Source organism: Panicum virgatum, chromosome 7N, assembly GCF_016808335.1.
Source record: "Panicum virgatum strain AP13 chromosome 7N, P.virgatum_v5, whole genome shotgun sequence".
NCBI lineage: Eukaryota > Viridiplantae > Streptophyta > Magnoliopsida > Poales > Poaceae > Panicum > Panicum virgatum.
Genome location: NC_053151.1, coordinates 27,529,429 through 27,549,934, shown reverse-complemented (window position 1 = coordinate 27,549,934; position 20,506 = coordinate 27,529,429). Strand labels below are relative to the sequence as shown.

The following is a 20,506-nucleotide window of genomic DNA, read 5'->3' as shown; positions in this document are numbered from 1 at the left end:
AAGCTCATTTACAGCTCCACACGAAAGAGCAGTGGGGCAAATTCTTTTCTCACACCATAAGCTTATGTTAGATCTCTCTTGGGGACCACATTCTTTGCTCAAAACATAAGCATCTCTTGGCTTTGAAACGAATTCGAATTTTCCCACATGAACAAAGCACAATAATGACCAATGACAGATGAGAAGACGATTTTTCTTTTTGCAAAAGACGAAGAGGTTTGTGGATCGGTGGTATCAGAAGGAAGCAATTTAGTTTACATCCGACCAATTGCTAGCAGCAGCGGCCAAGAAGAAGATAATATTGTACGAGCTAACTCAAAAGCTAGTGGTTACTAAGGAAAACAGCTTTTGTGTTTGTGCAAATAAAAAGAATCGATCTATGCTCACACTGGAAGCGACCTGCTTCCCTACGATTTTTTTCCTATTTCCCTAGGAATATTTGAAGTAATCTGGGGAATATTGTTCCTCTACGGTGAATTATTCAAACCATATTGAAACCTACCATTCCCTGGGAAACTAGCCTTCTCCTCGGGACGAACTGGTTGGCAAACTCCCGTTACCTTCCATGTTGACATTACTGGCAAGTATCCAACCCTAGCTTGCCGTCTCCCCCATCTCCCGGCTGCCGCTCAACATGCCTCCCCAATCCCCAAGCCACCTGCTGTAACAACCCCGTCTTTCAAAGCTGCATGACATATGTGAGGCCCATGGCCAAATGCGGCCATGTGGTTAGCTCATTCCACCAAGATAGCAAGAGTGTGGGATTTAGTTACATCTTGCTAGTCTAGGGGTGAACCAACGTAAATAGATGTGCTGGGTGAGCTAGTAAGTTGTAAACTTTTGGGCGAAGCAAGCATGAAAGTACAAGAGAATTACATAGCAGGATTAGAGCCTAACATATGGGTCAGACGCGTTCTACACGTCGGCCCTCTGTGACGGTATGGTGCTTTTCACTGGCACTGGATGTAAAGACGTGACCAAGGGAGTGGGTCCTGGACATTTGTCCTATATGGGTGAGTTGGTACTAGGATGTCGGGTCTTGTTTTGACGAAAATAAACATCTCTCAGATAGGAGTTTCCTAACACATATATAAATAGCACTGTGTATACAAATTGTACAAAATAAATGATAGAGACAACAAACTCAGGGAACGCAAACTCTTTGTTAATTCCTTGTGAATTACAAAGCACGTGTTTCCCACTTGATATTTACATCATATCACTACCAGAAACAGGGACATTCCTGCCGGCCAAAAACTGTCAGGAAAAGCGGAAAAACCGTCAAGGAAAGTCATTCCTGCCGACAGGAGTCCGGTGACAGGAAAGGTCGACCTTTCCCGTCGGATGGCCTTCAGGAAACCTTTCCTGACGGGAACTCCTGATGGTTTGTACAGTGCCATGGTTCGATGGTCTGATGACGTGCCAAACCGTCAGGAATAACCAATCTGGCCGTCAGGAATAAATGAATGGACAGAAAAAAAATAAATTTCACATATAGCTCATTTCTTATTCCATGATTAGGCTACACCCGAATCAGTAATTACAATATTCAGAGAGTCCAAACGTTTGAGCATAGATTACACAATTCACATAACCATCCATACTGTCAAGGTAGAAATTGTACAGAGCATTCAAAATCCAGACTTCATAAATTCCAGAACTCAATGTAGTGTTAAGCCTGAGAAAGTTTCAAGAACAAAATTGTGCTACAAAAATTAAAGAATAAAAGATCATTGCTATTCCATCGTCCTCAAAGTGCTTGTTATTTTGATAAACATATAAATGCAAGTAAAAAGACTAAAGGCCATATTATATCTAACTATCTTGCTTACCACTTGTATCAAATCTTTCAATTCAAATATGAACCGTTCGTACCTGTTCCAATGTACAAGAAAAAGCTAGTAAGATAATGGAAGAAGTGATAAGTCAAGTTCTCATGACCAACAATTTATGATCCAAATGACCAATACTTGAAATTTAGATGAAATTTCAGAGTTCCTGATATATGTGATTATTATATACATTGGAAATAACTTCAAAGTTCACACATATAACAGAAGTTTCTCCACAGACTAGTAAAGGATCATCAAATACTATTTATGTGGGATATCTGTAGTTCCAGATACTCACAATGTTCATTGCGTGCTTGCAGCTTTAACTTAATAATATTGGACTACTCCATCATCTGACTACACAACAAAGCAAAACAAGCTCGGGTGCTCTAGCCTAAAAGGGGGAGGGGGTGAATTAGGCACTCTAAAAACTTAGACCTATGGCTCCAACTAGTTTGCACAAAATTTAAACTAAAACATGCTATCTAGATGTGCAACTAGGTTGTTCTAGTGTGAAACCCCTATCCCAAAAAAAGTTTAGCAAGCTATAGCCTTTCCTACCAAGAAATTATTCTTTGAAAGTAAAGGCACATAAATTGCTAGTATGAAATGCGGAAGCTTAATGAGCGGGATAGAAGATAGCAAACTCTTGACGCGGGTGTTTATCCCGTGGTTCGGTTAGCCACAAAGGCACACCTACATCCACGTTGTTGTAGCACTCACTAAGAGTATTGCTAATCGGCCACCAAGTCTCTTCCGTGAACACAATCACGGTCACCTTGGCCCCGGGTTCCACTAAGGAGCTTCTCCACAAAGGATGGGGGTCTCCACGTCCCCCGCACAAAGATGTCGTCGCCGCTCCACACCAAGTCGGAGGGTCGATGACGTTGCCGGCGAGCTTCACGCTCCAAGGTGCCGGCGCACCAAGCTTTTGTTTTGGTTCGCTAATGAACCACAGCACAAAGGCTCGAAGCCTTGCAATCTCACTCACTAAGAGCTAATCCTTTACACAACACTCTCAAAGTGTGCTAAGGGCTAAGGATATGATCTTGATGCTTTTGTATGGCTTGGAGATGTTTTTGGGTGTGTGTGGGATGTCCAGCAACTCCAGCAAGCTTCAAATGGCCGGGGTGAGGCGTATATATAGGCCACCAAGTCTTGTAGCCGTTGCTCCAACGGTCAGCAAAATTCTGCGTACCATCGGATGAACCGATGCCTCTGGCAGGGGTAGTGTCGGTTCATCCGGTCACTCATAACCCGAAGTAGCCGTTGAACTCCTGACAGCCGACACAGTGACCACCGGTTGAACCGATGCTTAGCCGTCGGTTAAACCGGTCACTCACAACACTTAACTCTTCTGCTGACGTCATTACACCGATGGTATGCACCGATGCTTCACCGGTTCAACCGGTGCTGAAGAATCTTCTCCTGGGCTCTTGACATCGTCTCTGGAACATAGTACGCCCAATGCACCGAATCTTATCGGATTAACATAATGTGAGTAAATAATTGTTATTATTGGATAAATATAAGTTACAAAGCAAGCAAGCAACCAGGACAAATATAAGCAAGCAAGCAAGTACATTCTGTTCTCCACAAAATAGATTAAAGTTATACACTCACTCATGAGTAGTGAAATATGTAAATAACTAAATATATAGGTCATTGCATAAGCTTATGATCAGCAATAGAAAGTTCCCTTTACCGAGAGATCAACAACTAAATAGAGAGTATGCCGCAAACTACTAGCAAGTCATGAGAAATTGATAAGATTCTTCCAGGTCTAGTCTCACCTTATAAGCAAAACTGGGGGTGCTGAACTGCTGATGAATCAAGTCCCTGTGAATCTGAATCTTATCCCTAATAGCAGAGCTCAAGATTAATTTTCAGCCAGCTGTGCGTACCCAAAAACAGCAGAGACCAAGTGATTAACAGAGCTCCAGAATCGCTAACCTAACAAGATGGGAAAAATTGGCACATCGGTATCTCCGGCTCGAGGACGAGGACGACGACCCGAGTCACGCGACCATGAGGGGATGGCGATGGGGACGACCCATGGCAACGGCGCGCGTCTCGGGGACGACGGCAAGGCCGCATAGCTCGAGGACGACGATGGCAACGACCACCGATGACGCTGCCTCCTGCGAGTCCACACCGGGATCTCACCGTGGCGTCGAGCTCTGAGGAGGGGGACGCCACACGCCAGATCTCTGGATGGGGGCGGTGGTGGCCAGGCTGGGTCAGATCTGCTGCAGATCTGCCGCCGGAGGGGGGAAGGAGCAGGGGACGCTGTCGGCTGCATCGTCGGTGGTGGGAGTGGCGGCGTCGACGGCTGGTGACGGGGAGACGGGCTGGATGTGGGACTGCGACCTGCTCGGCCGGGAGGAGAAGGCCGGCGGACGCTCCTGCATTGGGACGAGACGCGGATGCCTCGTCGCTGCTCATCATGGAGAAGCAGGGGTGCGCCCCCTCCTCGAACACCGGCGGCGACACCTTCCTCCTACCACCACAAGAGAGATGCGGGGATTGGGGAGGCCTGTGGCGGCGGCACAGCTTCGGGAGAGCGACAGTTGCGTGGAGATGTGGTGGTGGCGGCTGAGTGCGGTGGAGAGGGAGAAGAATAGGGTTCGGGCGTGCGTTTCGGCTTTCTTGTCGACTTGAGATGGAGCGAATGCGGGGGCGGACCACCATCGGTACGTTCCTGTCGATTGGCCCAAAGGCCGTCAGGTACCACCCGTTTTCCGGTAGTGTATTGTGCCTGAACATCTAACTAAATAGTTGATGTGTAGCCACTAGTTAATTACATCCAGGTTGTTGGACTATGGAAAGACCTTCGTCATCGTCTTGAAGTATCCAATTATACATGAGCGGTAAAACGAATAAGACTATAGCAGTAAGAGGCGAGAGCCTCGTTGGTTTTCAGGAGTCTGTATCCGGCCTCATCGGTCACAGATTTCTTATTCGTAGTGAAGTCTGCATAACGGTTCGACATTGTCAGTCACGAACAAATAAGTGTCCCGCACCGGCCTCGTGTAATAGAACCATCCAAATTAAATCAGCTTAAGCCTGCCGAGTAATTCTTAGTTTAATCATAAAGTCTGAAACATCGATTGAAACAAACACCGGAAGTCTCACATGAAGGTGAGCGTAGATAACATGAACATGACAGAGCTTTACTTGAAATTAATTACAGTTACGGATAAAGATGATAATGATACTCTCCTAGCCTCATCGGTCAAGGAGCTGATCATGGCTTCACTTTACAAACGTGTCATCGTGGCCGATAATTGCTTTCTTATACGACTTAGCAGCGGAATAGGAGGCGGCCAAGCCGGAGACATGGCGAGGGAGAGGAGGGGCAGCGGAATGTAAGGCTCTGCACAGCGATTACTTGCTAAACTCGTTCTAGAAGGGTCCTATTTAAAGCGTGCTATAGCAATGGAGGGAGAAAGAAGAGCCCCTGATCAAAATATAGTTGGTGTTCTGTACAAGTGAAGCATACGTGCATGAACAAAGGCAACTCGCAACGTTAAAATACACTAGTTGGAATGGGCAAAGGAATTTGGAAGAAACAGCTAGGCCCAGTCATCAAGTGGCCCGCAACAAAAATGCGCGGCTATGTGGCCTGCACTCAGGCCCATACACAAAGGAGGAAAGAAACAGCTTGCCCTTGTGCCGGGCGATCCCTAAACCGGAAAAAAAAACAAATGGAGGAGAGCTGCGTCGATTGATAAATTGATTTATATGTACGGTACAATAGAATAATGGGCTGTCCCTAAAAAAATAGAATAATGGGCTAATTAATTTTTTGAAGCAGACGGAGCCTACCCGCAAAAAAAAAAAAGCAGACGGAGCCTACCTAGTCAGCATTTTTGCTGACGTGGAGAGATTGGTGGGCCTAGTGAGAGATGAATGTGAGAGTGAATGGGTCAGATACTCAGATACCAGTTTTATCGAGAGTCGATACAGATTGCATGGATCAACGTCATCCTAATAAATGAAACAACTTACAGAAGAAAAGATCAGCATTGCTAGAGAGAGAGAGAGAGAGAGAGAGAGAGAGAGAGAGAGAGAGGGAGGAGATCGCAGATGGTTCATCTGCGACAACAGAAAACAATCTTCCTGCTCGACAAGGTTCACTGTCGATCTCGCATTTTTGCTTGTCCTTTCTTTCCAAGGGTACCTTGCTCCCATATAGGATAGTTGGAAGAATCAAACAAAGTCTCGAGACAAATCAAATGCGAGCTGCAGCCAACGGGAACTTCTCGATAACAACTGGCGAAACATGTATGCACCGTCCAAAAGAACAAAGCATGGCATCCAAACTTTAAAACTCAAACTCAAATCATTGATACACATGCCAATGTAATTAAGCAACATAGCACAAATATCACAACCTAGCAAAACACATTTTTAGTCTTTTTTTTTTAAATGGCACGACAAAGCCTCTCAGCTCAACTCTTGTTTCCAATGACCAATCATCTCAAGATCTTAACCATCTAAGCATGGCGTCACTCCCATCCTCCTTGGTCCTTGCCTTGTCCTAGATGTTGCACAGGTCAATAAAATTTAGCAACTGCACCGAGCTGGAAAGTACAACACAACATATATATTATTAATGCATATATAGCTAAAACAAAACCTTCTGCGTTTTTTTTCCAACAACAAAATTGAACTTATACGCACTTTGGCCCGTGCAAATAAACACTTACATCACCAAACTAAGCATGATATCAATACGGTTCGCATTTGCTTTCTAAAATGCTAATGTATACAATTGTAGGTCATCTAGCATCCATTTCTGTACAACGGTAGTTTCTGTCGAACTATTGCTGCCTCCATTAATTTGTAAATGTAAGACTTGGGTTCAATATGGTGCAAATTGAAAACCAAAACTTTTACCACCAATTTCTCATATTTCATATTTATTCCTAACAACAAAAACATGGTCCTAGGAAATTAAAATACTGTCAACAGGAATAAAATGGTACACTTTCGTCACAGAAGTTAGATTAATCATTGATCAAAGATCACAAAGTTTGAAACTTCAGGCATTGAAATTAAATGGACAAAGTATAAAACTAATAGTCGATGTTTGGATGCTTTGGCCTTCAGAAAACTCACCCGCTAAATCTCTAGCTTCAATCTGACTTTTCCTCATAGAGCTCATGTATGCTTTGCTGACTGTGTTTTATCTCATCCATTATTGACAACATTTGTCTAGTAGCAGCTGCATCCAAGCTGTCACTGATCCGGTCCAGTCTCGGAATAACAAAGAAATATATATAAGTGAAGCCACTGAGCACCATGAAGTAAGCTGCCTTGGGTGCAGTCTCTATGGCTCCAGCTTTTACCCTGAAAATGAAAAATTCAATTGATATATAGTTCATACAAAGGTACAGTTGTCGGTTGGTTTTTTATGGCTCTTGAAATTGGAATGAGAAGTGATACATGTCAAAGTCACTGGGAACTTTCTTGTTGCGAGCCTGAAAACCCTGAAGAAATGTAATAGAACAAACAGCATCAGCAATGCAAGAGATTGTGGTATGTGTAGGATTACATGCATGGTCACGTAGAGCTACCATGCACGGATCATAATTACACAGAATCATAACCCAAGGCATAGGATATATGTGATGCTGTTGTATCACGTATATATGCAGTACGATCATACCTCCTGGTTGGTTGTGATGACAAACATGTCAACATTGAAAATTAAATAGTATCTGCCACTAATTTATGTTTTTATACATTCTATCTGCCATGTGTTACACTGAAGATGATGTTCCATGTTAAATAACAAATATAAGTAACATATGGCACCTGTCAATGAGTAAATTTATATAGATAGGATCGATTAATAATGTATACAGAAAAGTTTGATTGAAGTTGGACTTGCAGCATACTAGGGTCTGGTACCCAAACAAGGGTTAGGTTTCAGTGTTACCGGTATGTGCATAGTGAACCGAGAGAGTTAAAATAAAATGAACAAGAAACAAGACTCTTTTATTCATCAGGTAACATATTGTTCAAGTGAAGGGCCCTTAAATAAAGAACCAGGCTCAGTTCAAGGGGGGAGTGTTCCAGGTAGCCTGTTGAAACGAAACCAAAGAGCAGGCGATTGAAACGAAACATACCCTGTTGTTAGGCGTGGAGTTGGAAGCACGAGAGGTAGAGGAGCTCCACATGCGATTAGAGCTTCTTGGCACAGACGGTAGCGCAGGTCGTGTCCCTGCTGGAATGAATTTTTTCCCCCCTCTAATTCGTCTGCTACTCTATCGCCGGTTTTCTAGTCCGGCACGGAATATAGCAGCTCCGAAGGAAGGTTCCAGAGGAGAAGCAAAAGAGGCAAAAGGAGAACTGCACCAGATCGATCGATCGATCAATCAATCAGAGAGATGTGTCGATCGTCAGCTTATTCATACAGGAAGAGAGCACGGATAATGCGGAGGAGCAGCCAAGAAGTTGCCTGTTGTGGTAGTGGAGAACGCGACGCTGCGCTACGCCGCCGCCGGCTGCTTGCTCGAGCAGATGGATGATGGGCCGTCAGACCTTGGAAGATGTTCGAGGGAGGGGTGGAGGCGCCGATGCCGGATTTCGATTTTAGTGGTAGTACTGTTGCTGATAACAAAATACCTATAGATACAGTTTTGTTCAGCTCCGTTCGACTGGATACATTGGACAGAGGAGGCTGGGCTGGAGGTGCTGTTCAAACAGCCAGCCATTTCAGATCGAGCCAGCATCTAGCAGCAACCATTTCTGTGTTTCAAACAACCTAGCAGGAGGTGATGGGTGAGCTTATCAACCAGCCGACGGCTGGGGCTGGGCTCCCGAACGGCTAGGCTGATCAGCCCTGCTAAATTCAGGCTGCAAACCGTCCTTTTTGCTGAAATCAGTTCAAAATCGTTACAAACGGGCCAAAATGCGCAGGTGAACGTCTCTTTCCAAAAAAAAACTCGCTCCCCGTTCCCCAACATTTGGAGAATTTTACATGTATATCATTATAAAAGATGGTCCCGACGTTCATACCACTTAAAAGTTTGGTGACACCTCTATAACATCGCGTTTTTTCGTTTTGACCTCTGTACCATTCCATCAACCATCCGTTAGCAATTAACAGATTTAGAGCTCTGACATATTCCATCCACCATCCGTTAGCAATTAACAGATTTAGAGCTCTGACATGTGGACCTAACATAGTAAATTGACCGTTTTGCCCTCGCACAACTTCACACAGAAACGCGCTTGGCTCCCACCCACCCACCCATGGCGAGGAGCTCGTCAGCTCCCGCGCGCATGCGCCATTGAAGCTCGAAATACCCCCCGCTGCACGCGTCGCGTCCTGCGCGAGAGCACCTGCAGTCGACCTGTTCGCCAAGGCCTGCCCGAGAGCTCTCTTAGTAGCCTGGGTACGACCTCGCGGCCTGCTCGCCGGCGTGGAGCGCAAGCTCTCCCTACCGGGCTCTCGTCATGTCAAATAAAAGCTGTCCGATGGCTCTCGTCATGTTTTCAAGGCATTGCTTCACTTCATCTACACAGACTCATTGCCCACAGTGGAGGATATTGACAGCAATGGAAAGGAAATGATGAAGCATCTTCTTGTGGCTGCAGATAGATATGCCATGGAGAGGCTCGAGTTGATTTGCGAGGGAATCCTTTGTGGAAGTCTTGATGTTGAAACTGTTGCAACCACTCTATGTCTAGCCGATCAGCATAACTGCACAAAGCTCAAAGATGCTTGCATTGACTATATCAACTCGTCGGATAGAATAAATGAGGTGGTGGCAAGCCAAGGGTATCTGCACCTTAAAAGGGCATGTCCTTCTGTCTTCGTGAATATGTGGGAGAAGAAGAAAGTGACCAAATCTCAAAAAATTTAGTATCCGCGTTATTGATGTAACTTTTAACTAGTTAGTTTAGTTTGTGCCAACTAGTGACGAAATGCTTTATCCTTTAGTTAGCAGAAGATGTTTTGGCGAAGAGTAGGTGTGAAATGTACCTCTGTGCTAGGCTGCTAGCTCAATTGTATTATCTTAAGACATTTTGTACTAAGTTAACAATGTATTACTTTTATAACTTTTGTTGTTTGTGCTAAAACTGCCGAGTCATCAGTTAGCGGAACAATACTAGCATCTTGTAAAATTATGATGAATGATTTGTCAACTGTGCAAATTGTTGGGCAGCATAACCATTCAGTAAAACTGGTATGTTTCATACTGCTACTTGTATGGTACTTAAAGTGGGCACATTTTTTTTATTACAGTATCATTGTACCATAATCTTCTTATTATCACAGTTTAAATAGTAACATGTTAAACAGTTCTTTACCATATGTTTTGAATTTTTGGTATGCACTTTTGGGAAAACTCTTGGGAGAGAATTGTGTCGTTTCTGCAACCATTTTGTCCAGTTTGCTAAGATAAGTGCTTCAGTTCTTGCCCTCTTGTCAACACACTACCTGCAAGCTTCAGTGAACAAGAGAGCTGATATAATTATGTTGTTTACAAAGAAATATTTTATTGTATCTAATTGGTGCCGTGGACCTTGAACCCACATTCATGCTTAGTTCTTCATTTTGAAAAGGATATACATGGTACAGACTTTACTACTAATTACATAATGCTGTGGAGGAAACTCTTTTTTAATCTATTTATCCTGGTTCATGTTTTGTTTTCCACAGGACCCTTTGGATGGCTGGGAAGGCCCTGCATTTCAATTGCAGTGCGTCCAGGATGTCGAATCAGTAACCAATTAACCATTCAAGTTATTTTACCACTCGAAGGTCACAAGATGTGGAGATATATTCTTGTAGAACTTAATGTGCTGTAAGTTTTCTTTCCCACTTTCATAGAAGTTGTTAAGGGAAGAAGATGAGGTCTGGGTATTTATATTATTACAAGTAATGTTCATAAAGTGATTAAATCTGGCTATATCAGTTCAACATGTGCCCAGCTCACATATTTCAACAATGCCTTGATTGAAGTAGTTTCAAAATATCAATCAAGACTTCAGTTTCCAGATAATGTTGGACAGCTTATGATTTTTGTATAATAGAGGAGAGGCCGATTCCTCAAATGAACTACACTACAAAGGCCTCTATGTTTAGAGTTAAAGGGATAAAACCCCAGTCCATATGCATTGCAACAAGACAAGGTAACGTTTGCAGTTCCAAGTTTCACAACACCCATCGCCTGAAATACAGAGCTAAGCCTTCTAAACACGCACTCCAGACTGACAACAGACTATTACCAAACAGAAGCCTGAATGCAACAAAGCAACATCAGGGACACACTAAAAAAAAAACACGCACTTTTCAGTTGAGCCAGCCAACGCTCAGCTTGGTGTCCATTTTCTGTGACTATACCTTGCCACCGATTTTCTTCAGAACAGGTACCTCTTGTCAATGAGCCATTCCTCAACCGAGCTACTTGAGAGCAGGCAGGGAAAATTTTCTCGGCGAAAAAAAAGATAAAACTGATAAATACCTTTATCGGTGTTTCCTGTTCTTTTTTCTTGTCCAAAATTTTCAGACATTTTGAATTCATGCCCAAAAGACACAGCCCAGCAAAAAACAGCGCACCCCACTTCATCCTATTTCATATGTCTTCTCATTTCTATGCATTGTGATGCCTTATGTTTCATGTTAGATTGTTTGGAGATAATCTAGATTATTTTGTGTACAGATTGTGAGATTTTTTTTCTTTTCTAAATTTTGTCCAAAAGAAAAATGGTAAACCCGATGAATTTTTGAAAAATTCGATAAACGTGTTTATCGGCGACCTCTGGTTATCCCCCTTACCGATAAGGTAAACCCGGAGAGCAGAGCAGGTACCTCTTTCGTTGAGCCATATCTCCCCAAGCCCTCCGAGCTCACTGGGTAGGAGACACAGTGGCAGATCCTGCATCACCAAGCACCAGATATCCGTTTCTAATCTTTCTGTACAGTACTGTAGCCTCTGGCCTTTCCCTCTTGTTAATACAACAGGCAGCTCTCCTGCTGGTTCCGTGTTTTTTTTTAAAAAAAAAAAGCACCAGACATCCATTGTATTCTCCCAGGCCTTGAAACTGTGCCCTATAGCTTTGGCAGTTCCTGAATCTGTGCAACCAATGAAGAAATGGAGCAAGAAAACTGGCCGTCAGTTAGCATACTCTGGGTTGTGTTCTGCCACTTTCAATGAGTGTCAAATCTGCATGATCAATGCATGCCAAATTTGTCATAGTGCATAACTTTATGCGACTCTAATGAGCACATATTTTCATAACAGCATCAATATTTCACCTTTGTATAGGAATACCTATACCTGATGTTTCTTCTTTTACTTTTGCGCATCTATGCTTGAACTTGAACCTAGTATTCACCTTCTTGGAGGCAGAACTATGCAGTTCCACAACTATTTTGTACAATGTTCCACATGGTTCCGTTGACTGGTGTGTACTTGATGGTATGTCAGTACTTCAGTTCTTGACCTCTTTCCTACATCTTTCTACCTTCAAGCTTGAGTGGACCTTGAATTCACATGTTCAGATGCTTGGTTCTTCATTTAATGGAAGTATATATTGGCCTTTGTTTGCTGCTTCTTAATATAATACTATGAAGACTCTTTCCAGTATGGTATTTCTTTTGGTCCAGGTTTTGTATTCACACAGGACCCTTTGCAATTCTGCAAGTCTAGGATCCTCATCATTGGTTAACTTTGAAATAGTTTGCTGAAGATCTTAGAAGACTAGTAGGTTACCTGAAATGTACGCCTTCTATTCAAAGATTGCTCACCTAGAATACTCTAACTTCTATTCACCCTGGAGAGCGGGGTTGAGAAAAAACAGTTGTCCCCGTGACGACATGTGGTTGTTTTGGGGCCCACCACCACCGCTGGAGGGAGCCGCCCGACGCGGGCCGTGGATTCCTCGCCCTCGCAGGCCCTGCGCGCACCGCCTCGGCGCCATGGTGGAGCCCGCCGTGTCAGTGGAATGCCCTGCAGTACCGCCTCGCGTAGCCGGGTGGCCCAGCAGGAGAGAGGCGACCGACACGGCCTGTGGACCACGGGCCCTCTCCTTATCGTTGCGCCCCTTTCCGCTTTCGTCTCCCTCTTGCGGAGGCGGCGTAGGGTTTGGGGAGCGGGGGCTGCCGCCGTCTTCAGAGGAAAGATTCGCTGGTGCGCATCGCCGGCGGCGACGCCTTGGGCGGTGTGCTTGCCGCCTGTGACCACCACCGCCGCTCTTCTCCAGTGCGCTTTTCATGATTCGCAGACCTTCAGCTCCATTACCTCTCTCTTGCCGTGGCTTCCGGACCGTTCTTTGAGGGCCGCTTCGTTGGTGCAGCTCACCGCCGGCGACCCGGCTGCCGATGCGCGGTCCATCCGTCGGGACCGCCGTCGCTCTCTACACGTGTCCTCGGAGAGGACGCCTGACGCGGGCCATCGATTTGCCATTCGGTCCTTTCCCCGCAAGCACGCGCCGCACCACGCCCTCCGTCCCCGCCCCCGGTCACCGCCCTCTGCCCCTCGCCCTCCTCCCCCACCGCCGGTTGCCGCCCTTGACCGCCACCCCCTCCCGGGCTCCCAACCTCTCGACCCCCTCCGCCGGCAGCCCTCCAACCCCTGTCGTGCGCTCCGCCCCACCACCGGCGGGGATCCGTCTGGCGGATTCCCGGTGGTGCTTTTGGTCTGCTCCACCCTCCGGCGCCGTCGTCCGCGCCGAGGTCCTCCAACCGCTGCACCACCGCTGCCTCGCACCATCCGCCAGCCTCATTGCCTTCTCCACTCCATTTTGTCAGATCCCACAAGCGGTCATCCTTCACTCCGGATAAAATCCAGCGCCGACCAAGCCTTGGCCCTCAGCACCTCCGCTCACCTTTCGCCTCCGCCCTATTCATGCACTCCTCCACCTGCCAACCCAGACCCCAAGACACGGCGGCGGCGGCGGCGCGGCCAACCAGTTCTTTCCTCCCTCACCCTCGGCCCCTCATCATAGAAACGAGGATTGTGGCTACGACGGCCTCGCCGGCCTTCCCCTGCCTTGGTGATGACTCCCATGGAGAGCTCAACCTCCTAATCTGGCGCCACAGCGTCCTCCTCCGCAGCTTATCTGCCTTTGCTAACCCCAGCAAGCACGACCTGGAACACGAGGGCTCCGACGAGGCAACGTGGGAAGGAGCGGCCTTGGGCGGACCAAGTTTTGTCGATCCGATGATGATGGTGAGTTTTCCCGTCCGTATCGCTTCAACAACATTGTTTGGGTCGCACAGTGATGGTTGATTTGGGATCACCAAGCCCACGCACAACCAATATGTTTTAGTATGTTTCAGATGACTAAAATTCCCTGTCCCTTTAAGTATCCAAGCTTCTTCTGATCGAATTTATTATAATCATATTGTCAACTTGGGTGTCTGATGTGTGCCTTAGATAATAATACTAAGCCTTTAGGCAATGACAATTCTTCTTGGTCTTGAGTTACTACAACTCTGATACATGCTTCTGGAGTTTTGGTCAACTTCTAGGAGTAATAATCTCCTACTTAGTATGTTGCCATAATCTGCTTTACAGACCCTGCCACATCAATATGGTTACAGTAAAAATATGGTATTGTAAAACTTGATTTGTCTATTAAATCCATGGTATCAATTTCACCACGTTTTAGATATATGCGCCATCCCCAACCCAGGTACAATTCGCCCTTTTGCCTAGGTTGATGTTTGCCTCTCTCACACGAAAGCTGCTGTGATGTGAAATGGAAACCAACGATCAATCTCTCAGACTGAACCATTTAGTTCCTCCAATTTCCATTTTTTGCTTTCATTTAATTCTTAATTACATTAATATATATTTTCTGGTCCATACTAGCTCATTTGTTACTGCAGATATCTCATTTAAATAGATGTATATGTGTTCAGAAGAGGATAGTTAGATGTGTTCCATATGTTCAGCCACAAAGTTAATTCACATATCCTTTTACTTTCTTTTCACACAGGTATGCCTATTAAGGTTTCCATTTCAAGTTATGCCAAGTACCACGGTTTGTGCTGCTGTTTAGTTCATCTTGTGCGCTGCCTTAAAGGGTTATAACAAACTTTCACGTGCTCTTGGCAGATCAATATAACAGGTACAAAGATGCCTACATCTCTTTCACATTGTGTACATTAATTTTATCAACAATTCCAGTTAAAAAGTATTGGAAAGAAAATCTGAGACATGAGAGCAATCAACCATGTTATTAGCACGATAAAACATTGAAACGTTGGAGAGCAGATTTCGTCTTGTAAATGTTTAAACGAACATTTAAACGTCGTGACAAATAATATAGGAAAATATCAATATAAATAATTAATTCACACAATATACTAAGTTTAATACCAAACAACTAGTTAAATATCAAACGACCAATGTAGGTTCACATAATAATAGTTCCAAAATAACATGTTCACAACCAAAGCAATCAAGCAAACAACAAAATAAAATAGTAGAATGACAAGTCCACAAGCACAAGTGCATAAGCAAGCAAATCAAATCCACAACCACAAGCACAATAATAAGCACACAAGCATTATTCAATCTCCCATCTATGAGAACTCTCTGCAGATGCATTAGCTCGTCCAACATCGCCACTACTTGCCATCTGGACAGCACACAATAGCAGCATTAGTATCTCTCTTGCTGGACACATCAGGGAGGGCCGGGAAGGCGCGTACCTGTACCGGAGCCGGCGCCAATGCGGGCCTGCGGGGCTTGCGGCAGTTTGCGCCGGGGTGAGCGCCGTTCGCGGGCGACGACGTCGCGTTCCCGCGATGCGACCGGCCGCGGCACCGGAGCAGTGGAGTAGTGGAGGAAGGAGGCGACCGGGAGGAGGCGGCGTGAGCGTCCCGGAGAGGAAGGAGGCGACCAGGAGGAGGCGGCGCCTCCCGGGCAAGCAGAGAAAGGAAGGAGGCGGCGCCTGAGCAAGCGCAGAGATAAGAGGAAGGAGGCAGCTGCCAGCCTCAGATCTAGATCGGGAACAGAGGGGTAGGGGACTGGGGCGACTCCCAAAACGTCCATGTAGCGTCGTTTTACCAGATTTCACGAGTAAAAACGTTGAAACGTCTGAAACGAACGTGAAAACGGCATAAAACGTCGTTTTTTGCGATTTTGGCAAAACGCTCGGGCGTTTCAACATCCTCCGGTGTTTACTCGTTTAAACATCGTTTTCACGATGTTTTAATAACCATGGCAATCAACTTGAGTATGTTATTTTAGTTGGTAGAGAATCTTTAAGTCATATGGGCTATTTTGATGTTTTCGAGAAACAAGGGCCATAAGGTCAGTTATGCTTAGAGTGAATTGTCATTTTAATTCAAGTTATTGCCTCTTATATTGTTTTAGAAGAAGCAAATACTGAAGACTTTGCAACACACCTTATGCTCCTGTTGAATAGCATCTTCAAGGATGGAATGGGCAACCTGGAATCACACTCACATTTTCTATTACTTTTCATTCTAATAAATTCAGATGTTTTTTCAGTCCAAAAAAAACCCTGCTACTAGAACCAAGCAAAAACATATTTCAATAATGGTTTTCATTGTGCTACATAAACACTCTGCAGGTATCAGTGCAATTTGATTCTAATGGCATGAGATAGGGAGTTTCTGCGCAATTAGTCCTTGCATTACGTGACACTACTCTCTTTACCAAGTTTGGATGTAACATCAATATAATAGGCTCTGAATCTTTAAATAAAACACTGCTGCTGCAATCAAGAAGTTGACAAAATTTCACATATCCGAATCTATAAGCTCTAAAGCTTCCAGGCTTTAGCCTCTGTATTCCAGTCAGAACTATCAGATGTGAACAGCCCTTGTGTGTCATGTACGGCTCACATAGATCATTCTCCCTGATCTTTACTTAATTCCCTTGATCATACGTCTTTGTCTGCTATCATTTGTGTTTTTATTGTAGCCTGTTGCATACCTCTACTCATCTATTTTGCTATAGTTTATCATTTCGAAACTCTGCTATGCGGATATCCAGACTGATGATTATATATGAATATATCTTCTGTTACCGTTCTGTAGCAAGCATAGATAGAAGTTGGTGTATTTCTTTTTTATATGACATCTACTGTATTATTTCTCTTCTTAGACTGATCCTTTCTTTTTTTCACTTATTTTCCAGGTTTTGATTGTTCTGGGTCCTCTGCCAAGGAAATTAATTTTTACCAACTAGATTATGAAAGTAAGACATTATGGATTTTTTTCATATCTTTCTTTGCAGACTTTTACCCCATGTGAATTGCAATTCCAAAGAGCCAGAACAATGAATACGTTCCTTTTTTTGGGGGGGAATTTTAGGTGCAGCCATGAAATTGTTTTGTGGTATTAATGTTTCGCCTTTGATTCTAGAAGTTTGCCCTTTGGATCAAAGGTTCATTTTCTTTTGTTTTATTTTCTCATTGCTGAATGCTCATGCAATTTCTTTGGTTTCTTTAATATATTGAACAACTACATATATGACATAATGACATAATTTTTTATCTCCTGTTATCTCCTTACCAAAAGTATCAATATTGTCTCATGCCGTAGTATGTTGTCTCTTCAACAAATCGAGTACTATTTTTCAAATATAAGGTCAAAAGGAGGTCGGCCAACTATGAATGGCATCCTGTGTAACTTGCAGATCCCCTATTTTACCTTTATTTGTGCTTTTATTATTTACCTTTGTAATTGACCTATCTTTGTTTTATCTTTACAATGATTGACTGCATGGCTTGGCAAGATCTGAGTTCATTGGCTGTGACCACTTGATACCGTGTACTAGATATGTATTGATTTGGCCGGTCATCTAAAAAAAATTGCTTTTAATTATTTGAACTGCAAGGGTCAGTTTCTGACTGGTGCAGCGAAACAACCGCCACAGGTCATATATACCTTCCCTGCGGGCGCGGCATTAGCGCGCCAATATTCCTAGTAATATAAATATATGCTATCTCAGTTGTATTCTCAGATAATGTTAATGTGCTGAGAAAAAGGTATCATTGTTATAATTTTTGTTTTACCGGTCTTGTCATTCTTCAATCCAGTGAGTCTTCAGCCGGCCCGACATAAATGAAAATATGTTAAATCCATTGTGAAATGTGATGAACGTTAGCAAACAGCAGCAAGTACATGCCATCATATTTTAATGTTACTATAGTGAGTTATATGATACTTTAAAGGAGCACAATATTTTTGTTACAATGCCAAGTTACTACTACTCGCACCTTGTTTCAATTTGAATATCTTTATGTCATGCGTATGCAGTATATTTTCGGATTTTCCCCTCATGTCTGTGGTTGTCCGTTGTCAGCTTGTTGCAACGCAAAGCGAGAGGTCTGGTTGCTTATATGATTTGATATATAATTTGTTTCCAAGGTGATTTGAACTGAATATATGATGAAACCATCTTCTCATGCCCAAGGTGGTATTACACACGGATTTCTACATTGCCTGGATGGGTGTATTTTTCCAAATTATGAGGGTAGCTCCTGGATTCCTGGGCTGCTGTATTTCAAAGAAAAGCAAGTATGCTGGACCTTTTAGTCAGTAGGCTCCCTGTTTGTTCATGTTGTGTTCAGCTATTTTTCATGTAGGATATGCTACAGAAATGGCAACACAGCTTTGGCCCCAAGTTTTGAATTTTAACCATGTTTTATTTTCTCCTGCTTTAGTAACAGGGTAGATGCAGAAGTGTATCTCAGCAGTGTCAATCGCTTGTTTAGGTGGTTTTCTTTGAGCCCCCGTTGGTACCTGTACCAGTGCGCGCTTCTGCTTCTGTAATGAGCCATAGACTCGAATAGTATCTGATGAACAGTATGGAGTGCCTATCTTACATGGTTTCCATTTTCGTTGTTTTGTTATTATCCGCTGCGCATCGTTTCCCTAGATAACGTCATTTTATGCTCATCTTTTTTTTTAAAAAAAAACAAAGCTCATGTTCACTTCCTATGTTGTTTCTGTTTAATACACGACCGAATTGATGCAGCTGAGAACGGCGAGGTTAACCAGCTCAAGGCGCCGCGGTGTTGCTCTAAACCAGTCACCCTACAGGAGAGGGACGAGAACCAGACAGCTTTCTCGGGGTCCAAGAGCTAGGAGGAGCATCATGCAGTCGAGATTTCTTTTTTTTCTTTGAATCTCGAAGCCTGCGTCAGCGTGACATGAACCGTGCATTCAGTAGACCTTGAATTAGAATACAGTTATTACGGATATCATGACACTGCGCACATTCATGAGGCGTGGCGTGTATACAACGACAGTTTTCCACTTTTTTTTCCCCTTCTGCTGATTTTTAACAACGCTACGTGACAATCCAAACAAGCTCAAATCAGTAAACGTCCTCAACTAATCCAAAGTTTGGAAGTGCAGCCCATCTCTGACCTGATCTGCCTAGCAATGAGATGGAGTATATTTGCACAAATATCGATGAAGCAACCCTACCCTTGAGAATCTTCGGCTTGGATTATGTGAGCAATTAACCCCCTCTTAAGTCTTAAATTCGTGAAGTATCATCCGGTTCAGGTTTGACTTGGTTTATTTTTAGGGCTCTCTTATCCAGATGCGAGCAGCTGCTGCGGGCTCGGAGGGAGACAAGGCCCATAGTCTGCTTCGGGAGGCCATGCAAAATTGCAAAGATCTCACTTGGAATATGTGGGAAAATCTCCTCACTCCTACGAAATGAGTTGCCGTTCCTTTTCATTTTTCAACTTTCACGATGTTCTTGCCGAGATACTGCACTCGCTACTGCTTGCATGCTGATGCCTTGTGCACGACAGCACTGGAGACTTGGTCGATCGGATCCATGGTCGCGGCCCGTTGCTTTCGTTCGTTCGTTCGTTCGTTCCCTGCCAAGATCGACGACGCCTTTCCCAAGGAAAAGTCCTGATCATGATAAGGTTATCTTACGCAGCGCCTGCACTGCGCTGGTCAGATTATTCCCTCAGATGTTCACATCGATTACTCAAAAACAAAGTGTTCTTCGGATCTTTTTCAGGACCACTTATTTTACTAGGACATGGGCGATTTTGCAAAGGGCGATTTTGCAAAAGGAGGAGGACAGAGTCTTAATTGTAGATGCATGTCGCGCTTTGGAAGTGACGGCGATGGACATCTTTGCACGGAACGAGTGACAGTTTACCTCAGATGTTCACATCTACATCGATTACTCATAAACAAACTGTTCTTCAGATCTTTTTCAGGGCCACTTATCTTACCAGGATATGGGCGATTTTGCAAAAGAAGGAGGACAGAGTCTTGATTGTAGATGCATGTCGCGCTTTGGAAGTGACGGCGATGGACATCTTTGCACGGAACGAGTGACAGTTTAGTAATAAGCTTTGTAGTTTGTAATTTGCTTTTTGTTTATCTCTCTAAGTTTGTACTAAGAGCCGGATATAACTCTTTGATATAGAAATCGGGATATTGTTCAATATTCCTTTATTAAAAAAAATGTTCACATCGATCTCCCTCCAAAATCCTTCCACCGGCGCAGTACTCTAGTGCCTGCCCTCGAGACTTTTGCGAAGCTGACTAACGGTGCCGCTAGCCTCCTGGTTTCTTATTAAAAGTAGCCTCCAAACGCGTGAACAGATCGCACGGATCTCTGTGCTGCCCTCTCGCAAATCGATCGCCGCCGTCTCAACGACGAACCGGGTTCAGCACGACTCTGCGTGCG

General features: G+C 44.2%; 2 long non-coding RNA genes across 3 annotated transcripts; one reads left to right on the top strand and one right to left on the bottom strand.

Annotated features, from left to right (window-relative positions):
- Nucleotides 1-1,995: 1,995 nt before the first annotated feature.
- LOC120682471 lies at nucleotides 1,996-4,501 on the bottom strand. Its single transcript, XR_005678467.1, has 3 exons — nucleotides 3,786-4,501; nucleotides 3,626-3,692; nucleotides 1,996-2,189 (listed from the first exon to the last, which is right to left on the bottom strand). It is a non-coding gene; the product is annotated as an uncharacterized LOC120682471 (long non-coding RNA).
- Nucleotides 4,502-13,169: 8,668 nt separating this feature from the next.
- LOC120683498 lies at nucleotides 13,170-17,921 on the top strand. Of its 2 annotated transcripts, none has more exons than XR_005678814.1 (3): nucleotides 13,170-14,026; nucleotides 14,799-14,930; nucleotides 16,184-17,921. It is a non-coding gene; the product is annotated as an uncharacterized LOC120683498 (long non-coding RNA). The 2 variants fall into 2 exon arrangements; XR_005678813.1 differs by having other exon boundaries at nucleotides 13,180-14,026; nucleotides 16,973-17,921.
- Nucleotides 17,922-20,506: the final 2,585 nt, after the last annotated feature.